We start from the raw sequence: 7,519 nt of genomic DNA on the forward strand, positions 1-7,519 counted from the left end.
TTCCCTCTTGCCTTTTGAAAAAATTGAACTGGCTCACCTGGAATAAACACAATGATATAATTTACTAGGAATTTTTAAGTGCTGTTTGGTGTTAAAATTGAAAATAAGAGTTTGAACAGGCACAGACTTGATGGAAAAAGTTGGATCATCTTTCAGAGTTAGCAGAGATGGTCATGTGTAGGTGGACTCTTTAAAATGTAAATCAGGCTAAAATGAGCTGTTAAAAGCATACTGTGAGTAGGTTTTGTTGGATTTGTTTGTGATCAAATAATGCAGACAGGGATTTGGGAAACATAAAAAGCAAAAAATCCTCCTTTATGGATGGTTTTTGATAAGCCCCAAAAAAGTAATAACTGCTCCTCTAAGCTGTCCCTCCTGCAGCTCGGGATATTGCACACCTGTAGCTCAGGCTGAGCTGGAATCCAGCACAGGTATCCATATGCATGGCAGTGCTTTTTTGCAAGGCAACAAAACCAGTTTTCCATTCCCTTTGTCCTTATGAAAAGTCAAGTCTTGTGCTTGATGATCCTGCAGTTGGGAAAATGAGCTGCAGCCAGATGGGGCTGGGTTTTATAGGAAAGCTGTTTAATTATCTGCCTTTCTCCTGCCTTTATGGGCTCAAAATGTGAGTTTGGAGGCATTAAGTGTTTTATTAGACTGACTGTTGTCATTAATGGCATTACAGGTCAGTTGGTGCTGTTAAATCAAATTTGCTGCTCTCACAGTAGTTGAGAGAGGGGGCTGAGGTGAAGCTGAGGATAAACCCCAGTGCTTTGGGGAGTTTCAGACACTGGTGCTGGCTGGGTCAGGAATAGTCAGGGCTAGAAGATATTCAAGTACTCTTGAACCCCCTGTACATCATTCTAATGATTTTACTTGAATGGTGAGAGTGAGCTTTAATTTGTGGCCTTTTGTTATTGTGAGCATTACTTCTTTTTTTTTGTGGAAAAGAGTGATAATTTCTGTGATGTCAGAAGTCAGTGATCACCTGTGCTGCTGCTTCTATTTATGAGCCTCTGTTTACAGACTCTTTATTTAGTTCTTTGAAAAATACACTTTATTAACATAGTCACAACAGCCTGGACTAATGGAAGGTGTGTTTGGAAATAATGGTGTGTGTTGCAGAAACACCCTTATTGCATTGTGCAGCAGGTTTTTGACAGAGCTCCATGAGAAGCAGTTGAAAGTAAGTTCAAGTTGAATTATTAATGGTGTCCAGAGCAAGCAGTCGCCTGTGCATTGCAGTGAATATCTGAATTCCATTAATTGTTTTGAGAAATTACCTAAAAAATTATTTTAGCTAACAACAACAACAACAACAACAATAACAACAATAATGTACAGTATAATAGGTTAATTTTTAATGTAAATTCTGTACAGTTAGTGTTGCTTAGTGCACAAGATGAATTGCTGGGTAGTAATAATTTTCTGATCAAGAAAAGCCTTCTGTAGGTGCAACAACAAAACCCTTTGCTCTTGGATTCTGTTGACTTAGAGACTGGATTCACTCGCTGCTGTGAATTGGCTGAGTGGGAATGGGCAGGCATTGGTGGTCCTGCCATTCCCACAGGAATACCTTTCTTCTGGAAGATGTTTCATTTCTGCTTTAGCTCACACTTTCAACTTTTCAAGTTTCAGAAGTAGTTTTGTTACTGACAAAATATGAACACCAAATGAGTATGAAAATATTAAATACCTCCTTTGTTTGCAGGAAAGATGGAGTAGAAGTATATGAAAGTGTGTGTCCTACCAGGGATGGTTTGTGTAAAGTTTCCATCCCTGACATGAAAATGGCAAATGAATTAATTGATTTGTTGTACAGGGTGGAGTTGTCAGCCTGGCTTTGGGATTCTGTTCACAAAATTTTTTCCCTTCCCTGTGCCTGCAGCAGAGCTGTCAAGGAGTTGAACTGCTGAGTCCTTTGCTGTTTGCTGCTGCCTGTTCTGGGATCCCAGGTCTGAACTCATGGAAAGGGCACCCTGTGTTCCTTATAGAGCCTTGGTAAGGTTGGCAGCTCCACAGAGCTGGAGCATCAAAGCTCAGCCACCTCTTCTGGGCAGTGCCTGACAGTTCTGGGTGCCAGTGGCTGAGTTACTACGGCAGGGAGCCCCAGAATGTCAGTCCTGAATTCCCCTAGCAGCAGAGAGTGTGCAGTGTAACACACACTCTGCACTCCATGCTCTTCATGGAAGTCTTGGCTTAAATATTTCCTCCTTGAAAGCCTCAGACTCCATGTTCAGCAATGTGACATCTGTGGAATTTGGACTCTGATGTCACAATGCTCATGCAACTTGGGAGGCTTTGCCATTCTGAGCTGCCCTACATGAATTCCACTGAATTCTTCACATCCTGAGCTTAACTGATGAGGTTTTAATATGGACATCAAACTAATCTGCCTCAACTGTCCTGTAGGACTGATGACAATTATTTCTGGTATTTTAGCTGTTGTGCTGTGCTACTCTTTGTGGGGAGCTGTAGCAGGCAGGTTTGGGGTATATTCCTGATTCCTTCCCTTGTGTAACCTCCCATCCACCTTTTCTGCCTGTGTCCTTACAGAGAAGATGCCTGGAGTGCCTGTGGACAACAGGCGACCCCGAAGGCATTCATGTAGTCTTTCATGATTTATGGGCTTGGCAACAAAGGTCTTATCTTTCTCCAGAAGTAAAAGAAAACAAAATTAACAGAAATGCCAGAAAATGAACAGTGGCATGTTTCTGCTTTTAAATCAAGGGAGAAATCAAGCAAACAAAACATTTACCGCTAATCTATAAAACAGACTTTCAGCCAGTCTTAGATTCCTCATTTATTGTTCTCCTGTTCTTATTATTTTGCTCTTATTATTCCTTCATAAAACAGCCGAGAAAATAATTTTCTCTGTGTGGATTTTTTAATGAAGCTCTTTTACCCTATTATTTTTGCTTTTGTTTCCAAAACTTTACAACTCCTTTTTGTGAGAAACGAGACTTTGGTGACCACTGTTGGTTTGGTTGTGTTGTAGTTTATTCTCTGCTATAAACACGCCAGCATTTCCAGGCCTCTTTGTACTTATTTTTCTTTGGGCAGTGCTCAAAAAAGTTAAAATGTTATTGTTTGAAGTGTTTCAGAGTTATTCCTGGCAGGGAATGGGCTTTGTCCCAGCCAGCATCTGCTGCCTGGAACCGTTTCCTGATGGGAGGCCGGATCCGGGAGCTCCTTCCACGCCGAGAGGGGCTGAGAGGCACCTGAGGACAGAGACCTCTGCCACTTGTGCCTGGCTGCAGGGCCACAGCTCAGCCAGCAGTGGCACTTGTGCCTTTTGGAAAGTGTCTGGAATAGAAAAATCCCTTTCCAATGAAATTATCAAAGTGCCTGGGGAATGCTCAGTGGCTGTGCACGGCTGCGTTACCTTTGCTGTCAAACACCACTTCCATACCTATGGGTTTTTTATGGATCCTGTGGATTTTTTTCTCTCCCAAGTTAGGCTTTCCTTTCCCTCTGCAGCAACATCTGGTTTTGATATAAGGAGGAATAAAGTTGAACACTTCTTCAGAGCTGTATACTATATTGCAAATATCTTCAGAAATTTTCTACTGTTTGGTAATAAAATTTAGTTTGTTTTATAGAAAAATTCCTCTGCAAGTTTCATTTTATCAGAGCCTGGAAGTTTTATCTGACAGGGATGATATTCAATCATTTTCTATTTGAGCCATTTTTATTGGTTATTCTTTCAAGAATTAGGCAATGGTTATTACTTGTTCTGGAAGGGCTTTACCACAATCTACCGAAGTTATAGCATGTACTGTTCCTGCTGTTGAGAGAAAATAAATCTCTTACCAGAGTTGGGGTTTTTTTTTTGCTTAAATTCAGATTAATCAGCTGTGGTAGGAGTTGTTCTTTTAATAATTTCTAACAAGGTCATACACTGAACAATACCGTCCATAAAAGGCTGCAGCAGCAGCAGAGAGGGTGTAGTCCTGGAGGTAAGCACTTTGTGTGACAGGTAATCCACTGGAGACAGCCATGTTGTTCATCATTCCAGGCATGAAAAAGCCATTAAATCCAGGGAATGAATGAGGAATGTGGCGCTGCTCTGGCTCCCTCTCCTCTGCAGACTCCGTGTAGGCAGGGCAGACTCTTCTCTTGCTGTTTTCAAGAGGCCATTTGCTGGTTTTTGTCAAAAAGAAAAGCCTCCCTCCCTCCCTCCCTCCCTCCCTCCTGTTTTTTTTTAAGCAAAAGCTCTCCAGGCCCTGTGAATTATTAAGATCTGTTAGCACAGTTGCTCTTTCTTTGGGAAATTGGCTGTCAGAAGTAGCAAGAGAGCTCTTAGAAGTCTCTTTGCTTTTGATTAAGTGGAACAGTTGGATCGGTAACAGATTCCAGATTTTATGTGACAGTTCCTCATTTCTGCACAACCTGTGTGATTCCAAGGCCTCCTCTGCCATGTGCCTGTGCAGCTCCCTGTGCATGCATGGAAGTCAGGGTTGGGCACACACACGTGCATGGTCACCCACTGGACACTGCCACAGCATTCCCTTTGCTTTCCCTGGAGCACAGAATGCTAACAGTGCTCATGGAGATGGATTTCCTACAGCTGCTTCCTTAGGGAGCAGCTTCTGCAGTGATCCAGTAAATATTGTGTCACTCAGAGCAGAACATCATTTGTATGTGCCACCTATTAATGAAGTCATGGTACCAATTCCTTACATTTATGAAGTGTTGCTTTGGAAAATAATCTTTGGGAGAAAATAATCACCATGCACAGCTTCCCCTTGTTGTACAAGGAGGGAGACTGGCAGTGTTTGATATTTTTAGAGTGGTCTCATTTCTTCTTTAAAGAGAAAAGGATTTTTCCCCCACAAGTCCATCTTCTCCATCAGTTCTGGACAAATGGATGCACTTGGTTCAGGTTTCTGTCAAGCCCAATTGCAAATGTACCAAGCTGTGGTACATCCATGCCTGCAAGGTAATGAATATGGATTTCAGTGGAAGCTTTTTTGAGAAATGTTTTGAAGTTTACCTCCTCTTGAAACAGGTTTTCAGCTCAGAGGATTAGCTTGCCTAATTAGCATATATTAGCATACACAACTTGCTGTATGGTGGAAGGAGATCTGTTCAGTGCGGGAGCATGGTACCAAATATGTTTGCATCTTTTAAATGAATATTTTATTCTTACTGGACAATTTTGGCCTGGGCAGGTTTAAAAAGCTGGAAAGCCTTCAAAGGGACAACAGGGCATGGGGATCTTGGAATTTTCTGATTTCACTGCTGTCTTCTGGACTTGACTTTGGACAAAGAGGGCTTTGGGGATGGTTTTGGTCTCTGGCATGGAGCACAGGCGGAGCTGCTGGGCTCAGAGGGAATGGTTCAGGGTCCAGTTGGCATTCTAGGTTAGCAACACCCTTCTCCAGAGTCAGACCTGGGTTTGATGCCAGAGGTTGCACCTGAGATGGAGTAAAATCCTGCACTGACAACCACTTATAGCCTGGGGACAGCAAAGCAGCTTTTGTAGGGAAGGATCTGGGCTCCTGGTGGACAAGGACCTCAATATGGATCAGTAGCAGTTCCCCTGTGGATAATTCCCTTCTGCTCTGGGAATGGCTTATTATTCCTCACTCTTAGGCACTGGTGGGACCACCTGGAGCCCTGGGTTCCATGGGAACCCCTCAGGTGGGCAGGCTGTGGGGGCAGCAGGCAGGGGTAGCAGGTTCCTGCTCTGGATGTGCTCAAGGGAAATGAAAAACAACATAAAAAGTTACCTCAATGGGCAGAAATTTCCATTTTGGATCAGAATACTTGTTTCCAAGGAGGATGTTCAAACACTGGAACAAGTTGTCCAGGGAGATGATGGAATCTTCATCCCTGGAGATGTTCCAGACTTGTGTGAGCAGTCTTAGCTAACTTTTGATTTGGTTACAGGCCATGGCCTCAGGAGGGTTCTGGGCTAAATTTTACTGTGATTCCTTTGCTTTTTGGAAGCCACCACCTCAGTCGAGGAGTGTTGTGGCCCAGAAGAGCTGTGGATGCAGACTTGGGCTGTGGGAAGAAGCTGCTTTGGTTTGGTACAAGATTGCTGTCAAGAGATTGGACACAAAGGGCAAATGAACATTAGGAATAGAATTTCCCTGCCAGGTGCCCTCTGTGCCACAGTGTGGATCTTCCCCCTTTTATTTCACTTGTTTTCTGAGGCAGGAGCATTTTTCCTGGAGTATTTGAATCTCAAAGAAATTAAAGTTCTCTGAGCTGAGACACCCAGTTTGCTATTTAGAGCTCTTGGAACATTCACTGGTGGTGATACATTGTGCTCTGACCCTTTTTATATCCCAAAAAGCATTGTTCCCATTCCATAATACAGCCTGGAAGGAGGAGTACAGCATTTACCATCCCTCTGTCCTTTCACTCTTGTTTTCTTCCTTTTTAATGGGCTTTCTGGTGGAATTTAGAATTGTAATTCCCTGCAGTACAGCACTCAGGACTCAGGATGATGTAAATTGAACAAAAAGAGGTTTTTCTGCTGGGTTATACAAAAGACATCAAAATTCCAAGCCAAACCTTGGAACTATAAATGCCTGAGCCAGTCTGGGGGTTGTTACCTGGTCACTGCCTGGCAGGGATGTGTGTGCTGTGCCAGATCTCCTTTCCTCCCTGGAGAATGGGTGCTGTTGGTGCCTTAATTCCCTGCTGCCTTCCTCCTCCCTACTGGAATTTAAACATCAGGATGTTCTGTGATTTCTAATAAACTTTTTAAATAAGAAAGATACTTTGAGAGGCCCTTATTGTTAACAAGGCTTAATGTGCTGTTTTGGTGGTGGTGACCAGTTGGTGTGAGATCCTGGGCTCCTTTTGTTTTCCACCTCGGAATTACATGTCAGAAAATTACAGGAAGTTGGTAAGAGGGAGCAAATAATTTGTGAGATACAATCAAGCTATGTTTTTTTAGCATGTTATCTGCTTCCTCTTTCAGGAAAATATTTCCTCTGAACTATCATCATGTAAAGGTCCTTCATGGGATTTTCTACTCTCAAACCAGCTCCTGCTCTTGGGGAAGTTGCTAATTAGGCAGAAATGGGATTTTAACCTGTCTTATCTTTAAAGGCCAATTCATCCTGTCAAGTCTACGTTCAGTTGTGAGAGCACAACCATAAATCTTTTTAATGCACAACCAAGTCCTGGCTTTTCGTGTGTTGGATATTTTCACCAATTTCTGTGGGGCAGAACTGGTTGTTCCTTGCTTGCAGACAGATTGTTGAGTGTCCAAAGAAAAGTGGTTTGGTAGCTCCAGTGGGATTGCTTGGCACACATCTGTGGGAGGAAAAGTTACTGAAATTAAGGAGCAATTAATTTGTCCTTAAAAAGAAATTAAGGTAAGGAGTGGGGCTGGGTTTATGTAGTGCAGTCCCCAAGCTTAAGGGAGGTCAGGGTTAAATAGAGCCATATTTATGTTTGGGGTGGCTGTAGATCGAGTTCTGTCAATACATAAGGATTTTGGAAAGGCTGAGCAAGAGATGCACCAGGCAAGGTGAAAGAAAAGCTGCCTGGAGGT

General features: G+C 42.8%; 1 protein-coding gene across 1 annotated transcript in view; it reads left to right on the plus strand.

Annotated features, from left to right (window-relative positions):
• The window catches only part of MED13L (mediator complex subunit 13L), a 167,170-nt gene that overhangs the window by 49,875 nt on the left and 109,776 nt on the right, over positions 1-7,519 (plus strand). The gene's annotated exons all lie outside the window — the stretch shown is intronic.

Source organism: Geospiza fortis, unplaced genomic scaffold (assembly GCF_000277835.1).
Source record: "Geospiza fortis unplaced genomic scaffold, GeoFor_1.0 scaffold408, whole genome shotgun sequence".
NCBI lineage: Eukaryota > Metazoa > Chordata > Aves > Passeriformes > Thraupidae > Geospiza > Geospiza fortis.